The sequence below is a fragment of the Erythrolamprus reginae genome, chromosome 3, assembly GCF_031021105.1.
Source record: "Erythrolamprus reginae isolate rEryReg1 chromosome 3, rEryReg1.hap1, whole genome shotgun sequence".
Lineage (NCBI taxonomy): Eukaryota > Metazoa > Chordata > Lepidosauria > Squamata > Dipsadidae > Erythrolamprus > Erythrolamprus reginae.
Window position 1 is genome coordinate 91,452,376 of NC_091952.1, and position 20,952 is coordinate 91,473,327.

The following is a 20,952-nucleotide window of genomic DNA, read 5'->3' on the forward strand; positions in this document are numbered from 1 at the left end:
TAGTGACACAAAACAATATCAAAACCCTATAGACTGTGCACATTTGAGAATAATACAATCAAAGTGATTGTTTAAAGAAAAAATAACAGTAGTTTAGATGGACTATAATTTTTGAACCTGAGATGCATAATTGGACACTGTGACTTAATTTGTTATTACAACATTTTTTCACACAGGAAGACTTTTCACATCCAGTGACCATCAAACAGCACAAAGGACACACTAGGAGGCAACTACAATTGAATGGCTACTTAAATGAAACTCATTTGAATGGGACCTCCAGCAAATGTCATAGAAGTAGATTCAGGGGTGGGCTTCAAAAATTTTAGCAAGGGATTCTCTGCCTGGTTTCTGAGTGGGCCTGGCCATGGTGGAGCCTCCTGCACCACGGGGAGGGCATTGCCCCCTCCGGTTCCGGAGGCTTTCTTTGAGCCTATGGGAGGGCAAAACCAGCCTCCTGCAGCTCCAGAAGCACTCCTTTCTGAACTTCAAGTAGGTCCATTTTCCACCCTTCCCGAGCCTCAGTGTGCACCCTACATCAAAAATGGGCCACATGGGGACTCCTGAGAGAGGAGGGGTGGAATGGGCAAGGCAATCCAGGAGTGGGATTTGTGAGTTCTCCGAACTGCACAGAATCTTACATAAAGGTTCTCCCGAACTCCTGCAAACCCCCTGAATAGATTTCAATACACTCAATGCACTTACTTGAAAACAAGCACCATTGAACTCAAAGGGGTTTATATCTATGCTTCATGATTGCTCCAACTTTTCAGTTAATGTTCATTAAATTATGAAGAACACACTGAAAGGATGCCCATTCCTCTTGAAAATTTGAGTGTTTGGTCAAAGTGCATTTTAGTTCTCACTTGTTAAAGGAATAACTCGGAAAACACTGTGCTCAACATACAGTTCTTTGCAGCATACAACACATAAAGTCTGATCATACAATCATAATTTCCTTTTTGAACGGAAATGAATCACAAATTTATATTTTCCCTCATTTTCAGCTAAAACAGAAATCATATCAAGGGTAGTGATTTCTGACAGTCTCAAAATGGGTGAACAGTGTGTTCAGGCAGTAGGGAAAGCAAGTAGAATGCTTGGCTGCATAGCTAGAAGTATAACAAGCAGGAAGAGGGAGATTGTGATCCTGCTGTATAGAGCACTGGCGAGACCACATTTGGAATACTGTGTTCAGTTTTGGAAACCTCATCTACAAAAAGATATTCATAAAATTGAACGGGTCCAAAGAGGGGCTACAAAAATGGTGGAAGGTCTTAAGCATAAAACTTATCAGGAAAGACTTAATGAACCCAATCTGTATAGTCTGGAGGACAGAAGGAAAGAGGGGACATGATCAAAACATTTAAATATGTTAAAGGATTAAATAAAGTTCAGGAGGGAAGTGTTTTTAATAGGTAAGTGAACACAAGAACAAGGGGGCACAATCTGAGGTTATTTGGGGGAAAGATCAGAAGCAACATGAGAAAATATTATTTTACTGAAAGAGTAGTAGATGCTTGGAACAAACTTCCAGCAGACGTGGTTGGTAAATCCACAGTAACTGAATTTAAACATGCCTGGGATAAACATATATCCATCCTAAGATAAAATACAGGAAATAGTATAAGGGCAGACTAGATGGACCATGAGGTCTTTTTCTACCGTCAATCTTCTATGTTTCTATATGGTCTATATCAGTGATGTTGAACCTATCTGTTGGCACATGAGTCGTTGCTTTAACTCAGCTCCAACATGGATATGTGTGCCGGCCAGCTGAGTCTGTCATCTGTACCTCTATAACTGTGTGATTTGATTCTGCAACCCAACAAGACCGGCACAGACTTCAGAGGATAATCAGAACTGCAGAAAAAACAATTGCTGCAAACCTGCCTTCCATTGAGGACCTGTATACTGCACGAGTCAAAAAGAGGGCGGTGAAAATATTTACTGACCCCTCACATCCTGGACACGAACTGTTTCAACTCCTACCCTCAAAATGTCGCTACAGAGCAAGACACCAAGATAACTAGACACAAGAACAGTTTTTTCACGAACGTCATCAATCTACTAAACAAATAATTCCCTCAGCACTGTCAAACTTTTTACTAAGTCTGCACTTCTATTTCTACTAGTTTTTTTCTCATCATTCCTATCATCCTTTTCCTCCCACTTAGGACTGTATGACTGTAACTTGTTGCTTGTATTCTAAGATTTTTATTAATATTGATTGTTTCTTCATTGCTTATTTGAACCCTATGATAATCATTAAATGTTGTACCACATGTTTCTTGACAAATCTATATTTTATTTTATATACACTGAGAGCATATGCACCAAGACAAATTCCTTGTGTGTCCAATCACACTTGGCCAATAAAGAATATAGAAAATATTACTGTAAAAAAAAAAGAATCAGGCAATATTCTTAACCCCAAACTAATTATCTATCATTATCCAGCTAGCTATCATTCTCCAATTGCCACAGCAGGCAAGAAATCCTCTGCGCATACGCAGAGGTCTTTTACGCAATGTGATAGGGGAGCACGTGTGAGCGAATGCAAACCAGTATAGAAGATAACTGGAACCCACCCCTGCTACAATGCTCCTTCCGCGAAAAACTATGAACTGATACCTTCTTTAAAAAGAAAAGAAACAGAAAGAAATAATGCAGTTGTTACACATGAAAATAACTGGCAGGCTCCAAAGAACTACCAATTTATTTAACCATTTTAAATATTAATACTTTAATCATCACTGTATGAATGATTGCAGTACGCGGGGTCATGTTTCACTGCAAACTGATTCTTTGCCTCTTTTCAACAAATCAAAATGAAACAGGAATCTTTGGTGGAAGAAACATTCTGACCATCTGGCAGGTAATCCTTAAGGGATTAAAAAAAAATAGCATAAAGCTTTCTCACAAAATGGAGAAAGGCAGAGACTGAGAGGACTTGCATATGTTTTAATGCCAAAGAGAAAAATATTAAGATTGCTTGCACCCTGCAGCTTCCTAGGATTTATATGTACGTGCTTAGTTCCATTTTCTTCAGGCGGAAAGGAAGAGTGTAACACATACTGATTGCCAAAAAGCCACAAAATGAAAGAATTAAGAGATCGACTTTCAGTAGCTTTTTTTTTCTTCTTTTGGTTGAGGCATGCACCAACAGCTCCAGCTACAAGCACTTTATCACAGCTAACGGGTGTAGAACAGGTGGTGGGCCACTAGTAGCCCAGGGCTTTAATTTGCTCTCCAGTGTTATCTGAGCCCCCAAAATCCCATTTACAAGGGACCTTGTCTGCTTTCTTAGAATTCTTGATGGAAATGAGCAGCTTAAATGCGTAATGAAAGAAAAATCTTTGCTCAGACAGGGGAGGAAGAAATTAAATATATGTTTGCCTACTACTTTATTCAGGGAGAAATGGCAAATAGAATGACATAGCTGGTTCAGCATACATCAAATATTATCAGGGATACACTCCATGTGACACAGCAAATACACACTGTTCGCATTTTATATGTAAACATTGAATAGAATTTCAGGTGATGGACTCAAAAGAAGGAAATGAAAGTGTTTGATTTAGCCAGCTGCAGAGCAGTCTGTTGTCCACATTTCAAAATATCCAAAGGTTTTCCATTTAAGAAAGCATGCCAGGAATTCATGCTTGTAAATGTAGGAAAGTCCTGTGCTAGGATTTAAATAGGAAGTATGATTCTTTGGAACTATGCATTTGCTGAACTGAAAAAAAAGATAGAAAATGTGGGAAGGGGTTCCAATTTCAAAATTATGACGACAAATAGTGAAATACTCTGAATAACATGATAGTTCATATGCTAAACCAAATATTGATCTATCAAGTTCAGCATTTGTTTCTTGACTAACCATAGTGGTGTGAGGATCCCAATGGGATTTTAAATGCCTAGAACAGGGGTGAAATCTACTCTGCCCATATGAAGAAGGCTTTGTTCATGCGCAGAGGGTTAACTAGGAAGTAACAGCATCCAGGTGGATGGGTGGAGCTTCATGCTGCCGCCGCTATAGGCTTAAAACCAGGAAGTAATGATAGACAGGTGGGTGGGCAGAACCTCGTGCTGCCACCACCGGTTTACCAAACCGACTGCCACTGCCACTATTGGTATACGTGATCTGGACAGAGCCGGCAGGTATTCACCACTGGCCTAGAAGCATATAGCTGGGACCTTCAGGCTTTATCATTGCAGGTTAAACTGAATTACAGGTTGGAAATGGCAAAACTAATAAGTATTCTGTGCAAATGTGAAGGATTAATAAAGACTGACAGAAAAAAAAATCATGGAACAGAACTCCCTCCCTCAATTGCATAATATATATTTAAAATAAGTGTCTCAGCTTTAAATCTCTTGTTGAACTCTTAAATTTGGAAATCAAATTTAATGCAACAAAGAAGTGAAAAAAGTAGTCTTAAGAACTGTTTTAATTAAAGGTAAAAATGTGGTGAACAACTGTACTTCCCAGGAAAATAAGGCACTGGGGAGCTTTAATTTTTTAACTTAATACAGACAACTTCAAATTCGAATTCTGTTGTCTTTGTATATCCAAGGGCATTTGTATACCACTGACTACATTTACATTTATCAATTAAAATGGCACACAAAAGGATCAAGAACATAGACCTACAGGGGCATTAATATCTACTTCGCACTAGATAATGTGGTGAGTCAGGTAATAAGTGCCCGGATCTCAATAACACGACTATAGAAATATTTCAATGGCTAAAATTATGAGGACCCACTGTATATCCCCATTGTCCAGTGCCATCATAACTTTGAATGGACGCTGAAGAAATGATTATAATCCAAAGACTGCCTATAATGCCATCATGACATCTTATGTAAGTCATGCTATATGTGATGATGTCTTCATGAATGTAACATTGTAAGTAAAAAAAAATATTTCAGAAGAAAGTACAGATTAAATTAAGGAACCATTTCCCTTCAGCAGTGGAAAAGCAAAGGATAAATATAAGTTTATGGATTTGTTCAGCCATGCAGAAGCGCCTACAAAATCCAGCTCAGTATTATATGGAAACCAGACTATTTTATAATTTCTTTTTCTGACCGCTTTGGAAAACAGGCATAGAAACTTAACCACAGAATTATATCTTAAATATATGCACCAAATTGCATTGTAGTGATTTCAATTACCAGTTTAATTGTCATATGAATAAGCTGGTACATTACAGAAAGGCGGTCAAATGGCAAGTTAGCCAAAGGAGTCACTTGGCTTTTTTAAATTAAAAACAAAATAAAACCTAAGAAAACATGACCACATGAGAAAAAGGAAATTATTTTGATTCTCCCTTTTATTATATAAATTTCAAATGCAATTATCTATTTTCTTGTATGCCAAAGAAGACTTCTTCATGGGGGGAAAATCCCTAGAAAGTGATCCCATTTATGGCTCTCCCAAAGAACTGAGTTTATATTAATACTACTTCATCAGTCAGGCTAACGAGATTCTATATCCTAAAATAATTAATTGAGTAGTACTCTGGTGAACAGGGTTTATTAAATCTTAAGTGCAATCTTATGTAATCATCCAGCTTTTCCCCTGTCTCTTCTATTTTTCAGATTAAAATAAGATGATTGCTGTCCAGCTAAAAAAAACTACCAGTACATCAATTATTCCTGGCATGTTTGAGCACAGTTCTCCGAATACATCTTTCAATGGTTGCTGAAGAGAAGCACATTGCCCTTATTGATTTGCAAAGGATATACACACTATTCTCAAAATAAAATACAAAAGAATAAAATAATTAGGATTTGTGGGGGGGGGGGTTGCTATCTTGCATCCTTACATCCTCTGGGGTCTTATTTTTCTCTTTAAAAGTCTCCTTTTTAAAATTTCCTCTTTAAAAGTCGGAGTTCTTGGGGGAGGAATCTGCAACAGAATAGCAGACATTTAAGGAGACATTCTGATTAGGAAAAGTTATACTTGTTTGCCTTACCACTTCTAAACAAACTGCCAATTTTTTAAAAAATGCATTTTGAAATCCTTGGTACTCTCTGAACTTGGTTGTTTGCTTGCAAATAAATGCTTTATTACCTGACTGAAAACATCAGTGCTTGTTATCTGGTTGGGTAATGAAATGGCTGCAAGCAAACAACCAAGCTCAGAGAACACCAAGGATTTCACAGCTCAACCATGAACTAATATATTCTCTTAAACATATTTCTGCATCATCTAGTTCATACCTCACATATTTAGTTAGTCAAGATGCAAGCGGGCAAAGACCTACTTATATGAGCAACTTTTTATCATCTAAAGTTTCTGCCTATCCCACATAATGTACATAATGTTCTTTTATGTACACTGAGAGCTTATGCACCAAGACAAATTCATTATGTGTCCAATCACGCTTGGCCAATAAAATTCTATTCTATATCCTAAGAGAGTTTTGGTATGTTTTAGGTCCCATTGATTAAACAATATCATCTGGTGGAACCTGGGAAGTGGTCATTCCCCTCAAAATCTGGACAGCTGCCATCCTGATCCTATTTAAATAACTCTTAAAACCTGGTTCTTGGGAAAGAGTGGATAATGGAGTATTGTATGACGTTTTGAGTTTTTTAAATAATTGTTGGGTGCGTGTGGTCCAGATTACTCTTTTTAATTATTATTATTATTATTATTATTATTATTATTATTATTATTATTATTAAAAGCCGATCTGAGTCCTTGGAGAGGGGCGGCATACAAATATTATTATTATTATTATTATTATTATTATTATTATTATTATTATTATTATTATTATTATTTAGATTTGTATGCCGCCCCTCTCCAAGGACTCGGAGCGGCTTACAACAACAATACACCATGTACAAATCTAATATTAAAAACAATTTAAAACCCTTTTATAAAAAGAAAACAATCACACAACCTAACAGACCATACATAAACCATAATAGTTAGAGGTATATCAGTTTCCCATGCCTGGCGACAAAGGTGGGTCTTCAGAAGCTTTCAAAAGGCAAGGAGGATGAGGGCGGTCCTAATCCTTGGGGGGATTTGATTCCAGAGAGCCAGGGCCGCCACAGGGAAGGCTCTTCCCCTGGGTCCTGCCAGACAGCATTGTTTAGTCGACGGGACCTGGAGAAGGCCAACTCTGTGGGATCTAATCGGTCGCTGGGATTCGTGCAGCAGAAGACGGTCCCGAAGATATTCTGGTCCGATGCCATGTAGGGCTTTATAGGTCATTACCAACACTTTGAATTGTGACCGGAAACTGATCAACAGCCAGTGCAAGCCGCGGAGTGTTGACGAGACATAGGCATATCTGGGGACGCCCATGATTGCTATCGGGGCCGCATTCTGCATGATCTGAAGTTTCCAAACACTTTTCAAAGGTAATGCATAATGCAATTCTTAATTTATACTTTTTTTATGGTTCATCAAACACCCAGATTCCTAACTAATTGGGATGACCTAATCTCATAACTAGATAAATATACAAAATATTATTGATCAGTTTATGTGCTACAAAAAACATCCTTCACCATACAAGAAGAATCCCATGCTGCTGCTCAAGAGCCGAATAAAGATTTTTGTACTATTTATGTAAATTCATTAGTCTTTAAATGAGCTTCTTTTAAAAGAAAAAAGGAATAGTTTCTTCCAAAGGTTTCTTCCAAAGCTAATGGCAAAACTACAGTAAAGGCAAAGAATGTAAGAAGACAATACAAGTACCATGGTACTTCTTCCTAAGAACGCCTCTACTTACGAACTTTTCTAGATAAGAACCGGGTGTTCAAGATTTTTTTGCCTCTTGTCAAGAACCATTTTCCATTTACAAACCCGAGCGTCCAAAATTGTAACTGGAAAAGGCAGGGAGAAGCCTCTGTGATGCTTCTCTAGGAATCTCCTTGGAGGAAACAGGGCAGGAAAAGGCAGGGAGAAGCCTCTGCGGGGCCTCTCTAGGAATTTCCTAGGAGGAAACAGGGCCGGAAAAGGCAGGGAGAAGCCTGTGGGACTCTCTAAGAATCTCCTGGGAGGAAACAGGGCCAGAAAAGGCAGAGAGAAGCCTCCATGGGGCCTCTCTAGGAATCTCCTGGGAGGAAACAGGGCCTCCACCCTCTCTGTGGTTTCCCCAATTGCATGCATAATTTGCTTTTACATTGATTCCTATGGGAAAAATTGCTTCTTCTTACAAACTTTTCTACTTAAGAACCTGGTCACGCAACGAATTAAGTTAGTAAGTAGAGGTACCACTGTATACTATTCCATTTCTGACAATAGATATCAGGGTCTGCAACTCCTCCAAATATAACATTTTAAATAATTAAAATATTATATTAGTTCATAAATGTTTGCAATATTTATATAAGTTATGAGAAGTATTTCAGAAGTCAAGTCAAGATTTCAAGGTATCTACATTCCCATGAAAGGAAATGAAGTCACCAAAATCTTGCAAATATTGATAGTCTTGTGAGATTTACATTTTTTCTGTTTTCTGTGAAAGAACCACATTATTGGACAAGATTGCAAGAGATGGTCTGATGACTGAAAATAGAGGTTCACATCCTTATTCCCAAGGATCAATTAAATCTTATTTACCTACTCTGTAGTTCCTAGCCATTGCAGAGGTAAATCTTTTTTGTCAAACACAGAATAGTTCTAAATTTTGTTAATTTAGATATCTCATTGTTAGTCTGATGTGTGAACCCAAATGGGATTCAGCACTATGCTCCCTGTAATTAAAAAAGTGGAGTGAGAGATCTGAAGATTAATAGAAAAGCAATCAATTCTATCCCGTCTTTCTAACATAACAGCATACTGCTCTACTGCAATTTTATTGCCATAGTTGATGTTGATCAATTGAACTGGAATAACTTCATTAAATAGCAACTTTTTTTTCCTTGTAAAACCAATCTTCAATTTTCACTGCTCCAATTTTTCACCAAACCATTGTTCTGTTTGCATAAAACTGTGTGATTGGATAATGCAATCATTATTATTTATTTCTATAATAAAATTCCTTAATTTTTGTTTTTAATACTTCAATCTAATTCCACAGTGCCTTCAACCTTGCCAGAATCCTCTAATTTAAAATAAGATTCAACTGAAATATTCTGCTTGGCATAGCTGCCATCTTCTGGCAAAATAAAGGCATCTCACTTAGATCTAAAACAAATAATTTTAAGAAATATATTAATCTGATTCCTCTAAATTAATAGTAGTAAAATAGCACAAATGGTCACAAAACTGTATTGCCTGCAGCCTAAATTTGCAACTGGCTTCACCTTTTTGTTCTGAAGACTGCTTTCCACTTTTGAAAAATATAGACGATTCCAAAAGAGCTCTGGTGTGAATATGAGTGTCTGGATAACACCCTAGAACAGTGATAGCGAAACTATGACACAGGTGCCACAGGTGGCATGCGGAGCCATATCTGCTGGCATGCGAGCCGTTGCCCTAGCTCACCTCCAACATGCATGTGTGTGCTGACTAGCTGATTTTTGACTTGCACAGTGGCTCTGGGAGGGTGTTTTTGCTTCCAGAGAGCCTTTGGGGGGATGACAGAGGGGTTTTTTTAGGGAAACCTGGGGAGAGCAGAATACAAGCCTATGAAGCCTACCAGAAGTTGAGAAATAGGCCGTTTACGGCCTCCAGAGCACCTCCGGGGGGGTGAGGGAACCTGTTTTTGCCCTCCCCAAGCATTGAATTATGAATGTCGGCACTCGCACATGCACGATAGCCCACAGGCATAGCCTTTCGACACCCGAGGAGAAAAGGTTCACCATCACTGCCCTAGAACAGTGATTTTCAACCGGTGTGCCGCGGCACACTATTGTGCCGCGAGACATGGTCAGGTGTGCCGCGAGGTGGTTCGCCCCCCCCGCTATTGCCCCCCCGCCGCCGCCGCCGCTATTGGCACCCTCCCACGGGAGGCCGGCAAAGGTTGCTTTGAAAGTCGGCCCCCTCGCGCCCATGGCTTCTCGTCGCTTCCCCAAAGCACCGTCGCTTCCCCGAAAGCGCACTCCTCATCTCCCTGCCAGCCCGCGGGGGGGCGGGGAGGCGCCGGCAGCAGAAGGGAAGGGAGCCACGGCCGCCCCTGCCTCCCCACGGTGCCTCCGGCCCCCTCGGCCTTTCGGCGCTGCCCCCCGCCCGCCCCCTCTCCTCCTCCGCTGTCTCCTGCCTTTCAGCGTGGCTCCTCCCGCACCCGGAACGCAGGAGACAAAAAATGGCCCAACTCTCGTTCTCTCTCCGTTCTCAGCGGAGGCCAGCGAAGGTAATATTCAATGTCGGGAGCGCGCAGGCGGTTGCGCGCGCTCCCTACCCCCCTGCTAGCCGCTCGGAATATTCAAAATAAGAAAAACCTTCGCCGGTGAAGGCTTTTCTTATTTTGAATATTCCGAGCGGCTAGCAGGGGGGTAGGGAGCACGCGCAACCGCCCGCGCGCTCCCGACATTGAATATCACCTTCGCCAGCCTCCGCTGAGAAGAACGGAGAGAGAACGAGAGTGAGTGACAGCAACAGACAGCAAGATAGAGAGAAAGTGAGAAAGAGAGAGAGAGAAAGGGGGGAGAGAAAGAGATAGCAAGAGAGAGAACAAGAGAGAGAAAGAGTGTGAGAAAGAAAACAAGAGAGAGAGAGAAAGCAAGAGAGAGAGAGAAAACAAGAGAGAAAGTGAGAAAAAGAGAGAAAGAGGGAGGGAGAGAGAAAGAGAGAGAAAGAACAAGAGAGAGAGAAAGAAAGTAAGAGAGAACAAGAGAGAGAGAGAGAAAATAAGAGAAAAAGAGATAGCAAGAGAGAGAGAAAGCAAGAAAGACAGATAGGGAGAGGAAAGGAGAGAGAAATGAGAACAAAAAGGGGAGAAAAAAGGAGAAATTATTGAGGCAGAGAATGAGAGGAGAGAGAAACAAAAGAGAGAGAGGGGGTGATTCTTGAAGCATATGGTAAAAAGCACCCAAATAATAAGAAATGCCCCCCCAGCCCACACCTCTTTTTGAAAAGAATAAAAGAGAAAAAACCCCAGCCCTCAACTGGTTTTGGAAATGGTTCCAGTGTGTATACACACACATACATAAGGGGGGGAGAGAGAGAGGGATGGAAAAAGAGGAGAAGTGAGAGGGAAAAGGAATGAGGGAAAAAGGGAGGAAGAGAGAGAAATGACAAACATGAGAGAGAAAAGGGGGAAAGACAGGAGAAGTACCCAGAAATGAGATATAAATTTGAGTAGGGATGATTGATGATTGACTGTATTTATAAGGGGATGTTACATGGGATTGTATATACGAGGGGGTTATGTATGTATGTATGTATGTATGTATGTATGTATGTATGTATGTATTTATTTATTTAATTTGTGTCATTTTGGTTGGTGGTGTGCCCCAAGATTTTGTAAATGTAAAAAATGTGCCGCGGCTCAAAAAAGGTTGAAAATCACTGCCCTAGAAGATAGGCTGAAGATCAGATGGATCTTGACAGACCTGAACACTAGGCCCTATCTAACAAAATGAAATTCAATGTAGAGAAAAGCAAAGTCCTACCCTTAGGTAAGAATAACCAAAAGTATACCTATAATAGCAGTGACTGTGAGAGGGATCTTGGAGTCTTAGTGGACTACCAGCTAAATATGAGCCAGCAGTATGCAGCAGCAGCCACAAAACCCAATGCAATCTTAAATTGCATTAATGGAAGCATACAATCAAGAACAAATGAGGGACTAATACCACACTATAAAGCCTTAATAAGATCACACTTAGACTATTGCATCCAGTTTTGGTCATTATATTATAAAAAAGATCTTGAGACTCTAGAAAAAGTGCAAACGAGGGCAGCCAGGATGATTAGGGGACTGGAGACTAAAATATATGAAGAACGGTTACAGGAACTGGGCATGGCTGGTCTAATGAAGAGAAAAACTAGCGGAGACAGGATAGCAGTGTTCTAATATTTCAGGGACTGCCACAGAGAGGAGTGGGCCAAGCTGTTTTCCAAAGTACCTTAAGGCCAGAAAAGGAATAATGGATGGAAACTGCTCAAGGAGAGATTCAACCTAGAAATAAGAAGGAGCGTTCTGACTGTGAGAACAATCAACCAATGGAACAGCTTGCCTTTGGAAGTTGTGGAAGCTTCATCACTTGAGACTTTCAAGAAGAGATTGGACTGCCATTTGTCACACACCCGCACATACGTTGTTTGGGGTAGACATTTACTGTGCACATTGGTATAAATCTGAGTATTTTCACTAGACTGACAAAAAAGAAGACGTTTGTTCAATATAAACTCGCTTTTGTGGAGATCCTTAAATCATGAAAGTTCTAAGGGAGTATTTCTTCTGACTTATTTATTTGTCAAATTTGTATAGCCACCCATTTCACAAAATACGACTTTGGGTTAGATATAGGAACTGAACATAGCATTTGTTACTAGGATACAGTAAATAAATCTCAATACACTAGGAATTTCAGCTTAAGTATTGAGGGACATGAAGGCGGTATAGACAGTAAAGGGTGCAGAAGGCTTTGAAGGAAAGGAAAAGAAACGATGGTCATACTTCTCTCCATCATTCATCCTGATTGTGAAGCAGAATTGACACTGGTACAGGGTCTCCTTTGAAGAATAGCAGTCAGAAGCAAAGCACCACAGCAAAAGAATATTGTTTTCTTTCCCTCCATCCCAGTAGGAAGAAGCCAGGGATAGAACAGAATGTTTTGCTAACTACTTGCTCCAGGGGGAAGAATTTGACCTACTTTTGTATACAGTGAAGCATGTAGAGAAACTATTCGGAGTGTATCTCATTTGCCTTGGTCACTAAGACATTAGTTTTGCAATCTCTTCTGAAACATTTCCACGATTTAGCTAAAAAAACTTTTTATGCTTTCCAATTTTTACAGTATGTTTAGTCTGACCTCTGTTTTCTTTTGGTTTCAAAAAGGCATCACATTAGAAAATGGGACAACGTGAATTCTAGTCGCATCTTAGGTATAAAACCAAATGGGTGACTTTGAGCCAGTCACTTTCTCCCAGCTTTAGGAAGGAATAACAGCAAACTACTTCTGAAAGTCTACAGGAACTTACCCATGCTATTGCCAGACTTAAAAAGGCTAATTCACAGTCACAATAAATATTAATGTTAAAGGAGCACATAATTCCTGATTAATTTGGAAACATTTGGTCAGATCACAGTAAAACCCAATTAAGCTACCAAGACCTCAGAACACAGACATTCAATAGAGACAATTAAAAAAACTAAAACACCTCCTGACCAGCAATCAATACCCAGATAAGAAGAGATTAACACCAAGATTAATACTAGACACACAATAAATAAACAGCCTAATCAAGAAATCACCAAGAACTCTGACAGGGCAAGCCATTTGTATATAACAAAGAGCAAACCTCACCACCTTCAAGGGCTGATGATGTTACTTACATTGATAATGAAGAGTAGATTAGAATTAGAATAGAATAGAATAGAATAGAACAGAACAGAGCAGAATGTAATTTTTTAATGACCGAGTGTAATTGGACACACAAAGAATTTGTCTCATGTACATAAAAGAAAATATACATTTGTCAAAAATCATAAGGTACAACACTTAATGATAGTCTACATCTGCAAAAACAAATAAACAATCAAGCTCAGAGATCACCAAGGACTCTACAAACACAGGCATCACAATAAACATTTGAATTCCATAATGCTCAAAATGGGTTAATACAGGTTGTCTTTGACCTCTGCCCAGAATTGAGCCCAACATTTCTGTTGCTAAGTGAAATGCTTTTAAGTGCATTTTGTCCCATTTTATGACCTTTCTTTCCACAGTTATTACGTGAAATCACTGCACTTAACACAATTATTGACTCTGGCTTCTCCATTGATTTTGCTGGTCGGAAGGTTTCAAAAAGTGATATGATCCCAGGATATTGCGACAGTCATAAATGTGAGTCAATTGCCAAGCTGAATTTTGATCACATGATGCTACAATGGTCATGTGAAAAACAATGAGTTATAACTCACTCTTTTCAGTGCTGTTGTAACCTCAAATGATCACTAAATGAACTGTTGTAAATCAAGGATTACCTGTGTATTTTTACAAATACTCACTCAGAATATTATGCAAACATTTCCTCATGAATTCCTCAAAATTCATAAGAATTTTGTTCCTTATTATGCCATTTATCATCCTTCTAAACCTATTTAATATACTGCATGCCACCAAAGACATGCACACACCCGCAAGCAGTTCTTCCACACCAATTCACTTTGGTGCTGAAATATTGATGCTAAACAGCATTTTAATGAAGAACAGCTTCCTTCCTCCAAAATAACATTGTGTGGCATGATGCATGGAATTAGGCAATTTATGGATTAGCAGCAAAAGTGGAAAAGACAAAATTAAAAGGCTGCTAAAGTCCAAAAAATGGAATTGTGGCCTCTTCATGATTTCTTGTACTGTATTTGCTGTAAAGTTTCCCAGAATTGCTCCTAAGAAAGATTTTCTGGACTGCCCCAACAGCATCCCACATGAAGCCATATTAAATTCAATGAAACTTTTTTTAAAAACCCTCACATCTCTAGAATTACACTAACATACAATCAAACATCTCGTAGATGAGTCAATCTCCACAGCAAAATGCAGCTTGTAAGAGAAATAAACATTTTTTTAAAAATGCACTGCTAATTGCTTTGCCCTTTAAATTTATTTAAACAGTAATTTGGTGAAGTTTGAGGTTTTCAGAGAAAACTACTCTGAAAAACGAGAATAACTATGAGGTCTGTATCTATTCAGTGATATTGACAAGCTTTCCAATGCAAAATATTGGGGGAAATACTAGGTATTACCAATCACTTGAGAAAAGAGGAGGAAAAATACACATACACACACACACATACAAACACTTTCGCCTCATTTAATGATTTCATTCACCACTCAAAGAACTAGGTTATTAAGCAAAATGGTTGCTAAATGAAAAGGAGGGAGAGAGGGAGGGATGTACAGTATCTCTACTTAAGAATGCCTCTACTTAAGAACTTTTCTAGATAAGAACCGGATGTTCAAGTTTTTTTGCCTCTACTTAAGAACCATTTTCTACTTAAGAACCCGAGCCCAGAAAAATTTCCCAAGAAATTTGGGAGTGGCATGAAGGCCCAGCCAGTTTCCTGCCATTCCCTCTTCAATCCCGGCCATCTTGGGCTTTTCTGGGCTGCCAGAGGAGCCTTTTGGTGGCACTTAAGGAGGATTTGGCAGCCCAGAGCGAACGGAGCGTTTTCCTTTCTCTAGGCGCTTGGAGAGGGAATAAAGTTCGGCGGAGTCTCTTGCGGAGGCCTGGAATACGGCTGCTGCGGAGGCTCTTGACCAGATTACGCCTTTGCGACCTCTCCGTGGCGCTAGACCCCGTAGAGCCCCATGGTTCAACGAGGAGCTCCGGGAGTTGAAACGCCAAAAGAGACGTCTAGAGAAGCGATGGAGGAAGAGTAGGTCTGAATCTGATCGAACACTTATAAGAGCTTTTATTAAGACTTACAAAGTGGCGCTCAAGGCGGCAAGATGCGCGTACCATGCCGCCTTGATTGCATCAGCGGAATCCCGCCCGGCTGCTCTGTTTAGGGTGACCCGCTCCCTTCTTAATCAGGGGGGAGTTGGGGAGCCCTTGCAGAGTAGTGCCGAGGAGTTTAACACGTTTTTCGCTGATAAAGTCGCTCAGATCCGGGCCGACCTCGACTCCAATTGTAAAACAGAGTCGACTGACAACGAGTCAGCCGAGGTGACTGGGGCACGTACTTGTCCACCTGTCTGGGAGGAGTTTGATCTGGTGACACCTGATGAAGTGGACATGGCCATTAGAGCTGTGAGTTCCGCCACCTGTCTACTGGATCCATGTCCCTCCTGGTTGGTCTCGGCCACCAGGGAGGTGACACGGAGCTGGGCCCAGGAGATTATCAACGCTTCCTTGGGGAGGGGAGTCTTTCCAACACTCTATAAATAAGCGCTCGTGCGCCCCCTCCTCAAGAAGCCTTCCCTGGATCCAGCCGTACTTAATAACCATCGTCCAGTCTCCAACCTTCCCTTTATGGGGAAGGTTGTCGAGAAGGTGGTGGCACTCCAGCTCCAGCGGTCCTTGGAAGAGGCCGATTATCTGGGTCCCCGACAGTCGGGTTTCAGGCCCGGTTACAGCATGGAAACCGCTTTGGTCACATTGATGGGTGATCTCTGGCGGGCCCGGGACAGGGGTTTATCCTCTGTCCTGGTGCTCCTCGATCTCTCAGCGGCTTTCGATACCATCGACCATGGTATCCTTCTGCACCGGTTGGAGGGGCTGGGGGTGGGAGGCACTGTTCTCCAGTGGTTCTCCTCCTACCTCTCTGGCCGGTCGCAGTCGGTGTTAGTGGGGGGTCAGAAGTCGGCTCCGAGGTCTCTCCCTTGTGGGGTGCCTCAGGGGTCGGTCCTCTCCCCCTTGCTATTCAACATCTACATGAAACCACTGGGAGAGATCATCCAAGGACATGGGGTGAGGTATCATCAATATGCCGATGATACCCAGCTTTACATCTCCACCCCATGCCCAGTCAACGAAGCGGTGGAAGTGATGTGCCGGTGCCTGGAGGCTGTTGGGGCCTGGATGGGTGTCAACAGACTCAAACTCAACCCGGATAAGACGGAGTGGCTATGGGTTCTGCCTCCCAAGGACAACCCCATCTGTCCGTCCATTACCCTGGGGGGGGGGAATTATTGACCCCCTCAGAGAGGGTCCGCAACTTGGGCGTCCTCTTCGATCCACAGCTCACATTAGAAAACCATCTCTCAGCTGTGGCAAGGGGGGCGTTTGCCCAGGTTCGCCTGGTGCACCAGTTGCGGCCCTATCTGGACCGGGACTCATTGCTCACAGTCACTCATGCCCTCATCACCTCGAGGTTCGACTACTGTAATGCTCTCTACATGGGGCTACCTTTGAAAAGTGTTCGGAAACTTCAGATCGTGCAGAATGCAGCTGCGAGAGCAGTCATGGGCTTACCTAGGTATGCCCATGTTTCACCATCACTCCGCAGTCTGCATTGGCTGCCAATCAATTTCCGGTCACAATTCAAAGTGTTGGTTATGACCTTTAAAGCCCTTCATGGCATCGGACCAGAATATCTCCGAGACCGCCTCCTGCCGCACGAATCCCAGCGACCGATTAGGTCCCACAGAGTGGGCCTTCTCCGGGTCCCGTCAACTAAACAATGTCGGTTGGCGGGCCCCAGGGGAAGAGCCTTCTCTGTGGCGGCACCGGCTCTCTGGAACCAACTCCCCCCGGAGATTAGAACTGCCCCTACTCTTCCTGCCTTCCGTAAACTCCTTAAGACCCACCTTTGCCGTCAGGCATGGGGAAATTAAACATCTCCCCTGGGCACGTTTAATTTATACATGGTATGCTTGTGTGTGTGTCTGTTAGTATATGGGGGTTTTCTTAAATCTTTAAATATTTTAATTAATTGGATTTTCATGATTGTATCACTTGTTGTGAGCCGCCCCGAGTCTTTGGAGAGGGGCGGCATACAAATCCAAATAATAGATAGATAGATAGATAGATAGATAGATAGATAGATAGATAGATAGATAGATAAATAAATAAACATCTGAGCACGGAAAGGCAAAAGGGGGCGCTTCGTCCCAGCCAGATCAACTCGTCTTCAGCCAAACCGAGCAGTCACCACAGTGAAGGAAAGGTGCCAGCTACAAAGCGAACGAGCGAGAGGAGAGGGGAGCCCTTCAGCATGGGAAGGAAAAGGCAGCAGGTAGCAGCAGCAGCAGCAGCCTTTCGGTCAAAGGAGCAGGAGGTTCCCCCTCTCACTCGCCTGGTTTTCTGTCTCTGGTGCAGTGTATGGGAGGCAGCCTCGCGCCGGGTGTATGGGAGGCCCGTGCTCCTCCTCACCGCCTCAGAGTCCTTCTTTTTTTTTAAGCCTTAAAGGTCTGGAGTTGTTTTATTCACCTCACCTCTTCCTCTTCTTCCTCTTCCTCCCACCCAAATTCCGAGCTTTTATTTCTTTCCTAATGGATTTGCATGCATTATTTGCTTTTACTTTGATTCCTATGGGAAAAATTGCTTCTACTTAAGAACGTTTCTACTTAAGAACCTGGTCACAGAACGAATTAAGTTCTTAAGTAGAGGTACCACTGTATATTGAAAAGGTCACTGGTTCCTGTCATTTCTTTCAGATAAATCTCTTTGCCAGCCTTATTCTCACTCCAGCATGCATTGTTAACAGATGTGCATGAAATTTGGCTGTAATTGCATGCATTGGTCAAAAAATTAGTGTATAACTTCTGTGTTCGCTAAACAAGTTCATTGCTAAATGAGGCGTGGTTTATACAAAACTGCACAAATCCAAAAATATTTTTCTACAGATTCAGGGAGAAAAATTAATTGTGATCATGAAATGAAATCTTGCAAAAATTAAATAATTCTAAATGTAAAAATGTGGCATTCACAAATATATTCAGTTTGCATGTATTTTACACAGGATTTCTTAGAGGTACGCTGTCTATCATTGACCAAAATCATTATATTTCAAAAAAATATATTCTTAAAATCATACCAAATACCTATGTATGCTTACTAATGTTCATTTTAGTCTTTTTATCCATAATTAAAATTTCAACTAGATTACAGTATATGTATTCATCATTCAGATTAGAACTATTACATCCTTTCTCTTGGCTTGCAAGGCACACATATCTACTTTCTGTTCTTTCATTTCATTTCATTTATGTCATTTACCAAATTACCCTCTTACATTGTCAATCTTCAATAAGCCTGGTTCATTACTTGATGGGCACATAGATATTGATCTCTGCTGCCCATTATAACTTTGGTCAAATGAGTTTTTCTTATTGCACTTCTTAGTAAGTCAGAGAAGACATAGACTAGATTATGAGTCTTAGTCCTACAAATATAAATCAAATAAGTAAGTAAGTAAATAAGTAAGTAAGTAAGTAAGTAAGTAAGTAAGTAAGTAAGTAAGTAAGTAAGTAAGTAAATAAATAAATAAATAAATAAATGACATGTTTTCTACTAACAATAAAATAATCTCAGTCACTTATCAGTCCAAAGAATAAACATAGCCTAGTTTTACCCCTAAGCATATTCACGCAATTCTATGCAAGATAGGGTATCTACTTTAATGACTGTTTTGCAAATCTACATCACATCCCACTACGATGATGATACTGTGGTACATTGACATTTAATCAGGGTTTTCAGTATGCTTCACCTTTGAAAGCAGTTATATATTTTCTCATGTTTCATATTTTATGTGAACATTATACTTGTGTTTGATATTTATTTATGTCTCATTGTTGTATCTTTTTATTTGTACTTCTCTGGGTAAATGTTTGCTTTTCTCCTACTTTATCTCCCCCACACACATATAAAATAAAGAAAGGAAATGTTATAGTGGCCATTGCCTTGAGTCACACTCAAACTGAGGAGATCCAGATAGAAATTCCCATACATGCTTGCACTGAATGATTACTCCCCTAATAGAGTCACTTCGGGAATATAAAAAGCAGGTATCTTGAAAGCATGATGGAATTAAATAGAATAAACAACATAATTTATTCTATAAACAAGATTAAAAGTTAATACTTCATTCTGAAAATAATGAAGGCCTGATCTAGGAAAACATCTAATTATTACTTTGAAAAAGATAAATTACTTTAAAAATGACATGTGAAACCTTGTTGATGCAATTTATGTGCAACATATTTTTGTAATCGATGCCAACTTGTAGATAGAATAGAACAAAAACACTTTTTATCCCAAGAGCTCCCAACAGATGGCAACATAAGACCACATATAAATTCAGCTTGTTGCCTGAAAATGTACATTCCATAAATGTTACATACTTCAGATTAATCTTTTCTCTACCTTTTATTTCTCTCCCAAACCCACCAATCAAAAATGCGGAGGCAATACAGTATTTCAATTGTGCTATATAAATATATGCTTACAAATTCTGCTGCATACTTGCAGGATTTCCCATTTATAGTAGATGAATCTGAGTCTCCAAGAAACAGAAACTGATTTATACATAAAAGTTATTGTCACTCCTTGCATCTGTTCCATTGAAGATACTGATTTTAATTATGAATTCACAAACTCTGTTTTTGAACCAGAACTCAAATTGTTTATGGTTTATAAGGGGGTGGTGGAGGAAACACATATAGAATTACCACAATGATTGTTCCAGTTCTACATACTCACACCCAGTAGGTATTGGATACCCTGGCATTCAGATACAGGCATACGTTGGACATATTGAGTTTGATTCCAGACTTTCACAATAAATGAATATTGCAATAAAGCAAGTCACATGAATTTTTTTTGTTTCCCAGTGCATTTAAATGTTAAATTGCAACAGCTTAATATCCAAAAATATACATACCTTAATTAAAAAACAATTGATAAAAATGCTAATCATCTGATTAATAATAATGAAAAAGGCTGAAACATTGCAAAAATTGCAAGAATTATCAAAATGTGACACAGGAACAGAATCTGAGCAAATGCTGTTGGAAAATTAACATAACAGATATGCTTGATACAGGATTGCCACAAATATTTGTTAAAAAAAATAAAAATTCACAATGTACAACAAAATGAAGCACACAAAAAAAGGCATACTATTAACCTGCATACAGGTGTGCTTCAATTTACAACCATTCATTTAATGATTGTTCAAAGTTACCAGAGCACTGAACAAAGTGCCTTAAAACTAATCCTCGGAGTTACAACTGTCATGGCATCTCCACAATCATGTGAGGACCTTGGTATTCGTGATATATTTATGACAATTGAAGCATCCCAAAGTCATGTGATTGTCATTTGTTAGCAACCCTAACCCTAATCTTCCCAGCTGGTTTCTGACAAACAAAGTCAATGGGAGAAATCAAATTCACTTCACAACTCCAGATTCACAA

The 20,952-nt window shown here is 40.2% G+C and overlaps 1 protein-coding gene across 2 annotated transcripts in view; it reads right to left on the reverse strand.

The window, feature by feature from the left end:
• The window catches only part of PIGK (phosphatidylinositol glycan anchor biosynthesis class K), a 134,411-nt gene that overhangs the window by 86,064 nt on the left and 27,395 nt on the right, over positions 1 to 20,952 (reverse strand). The window lies entirely within an intron of this gene.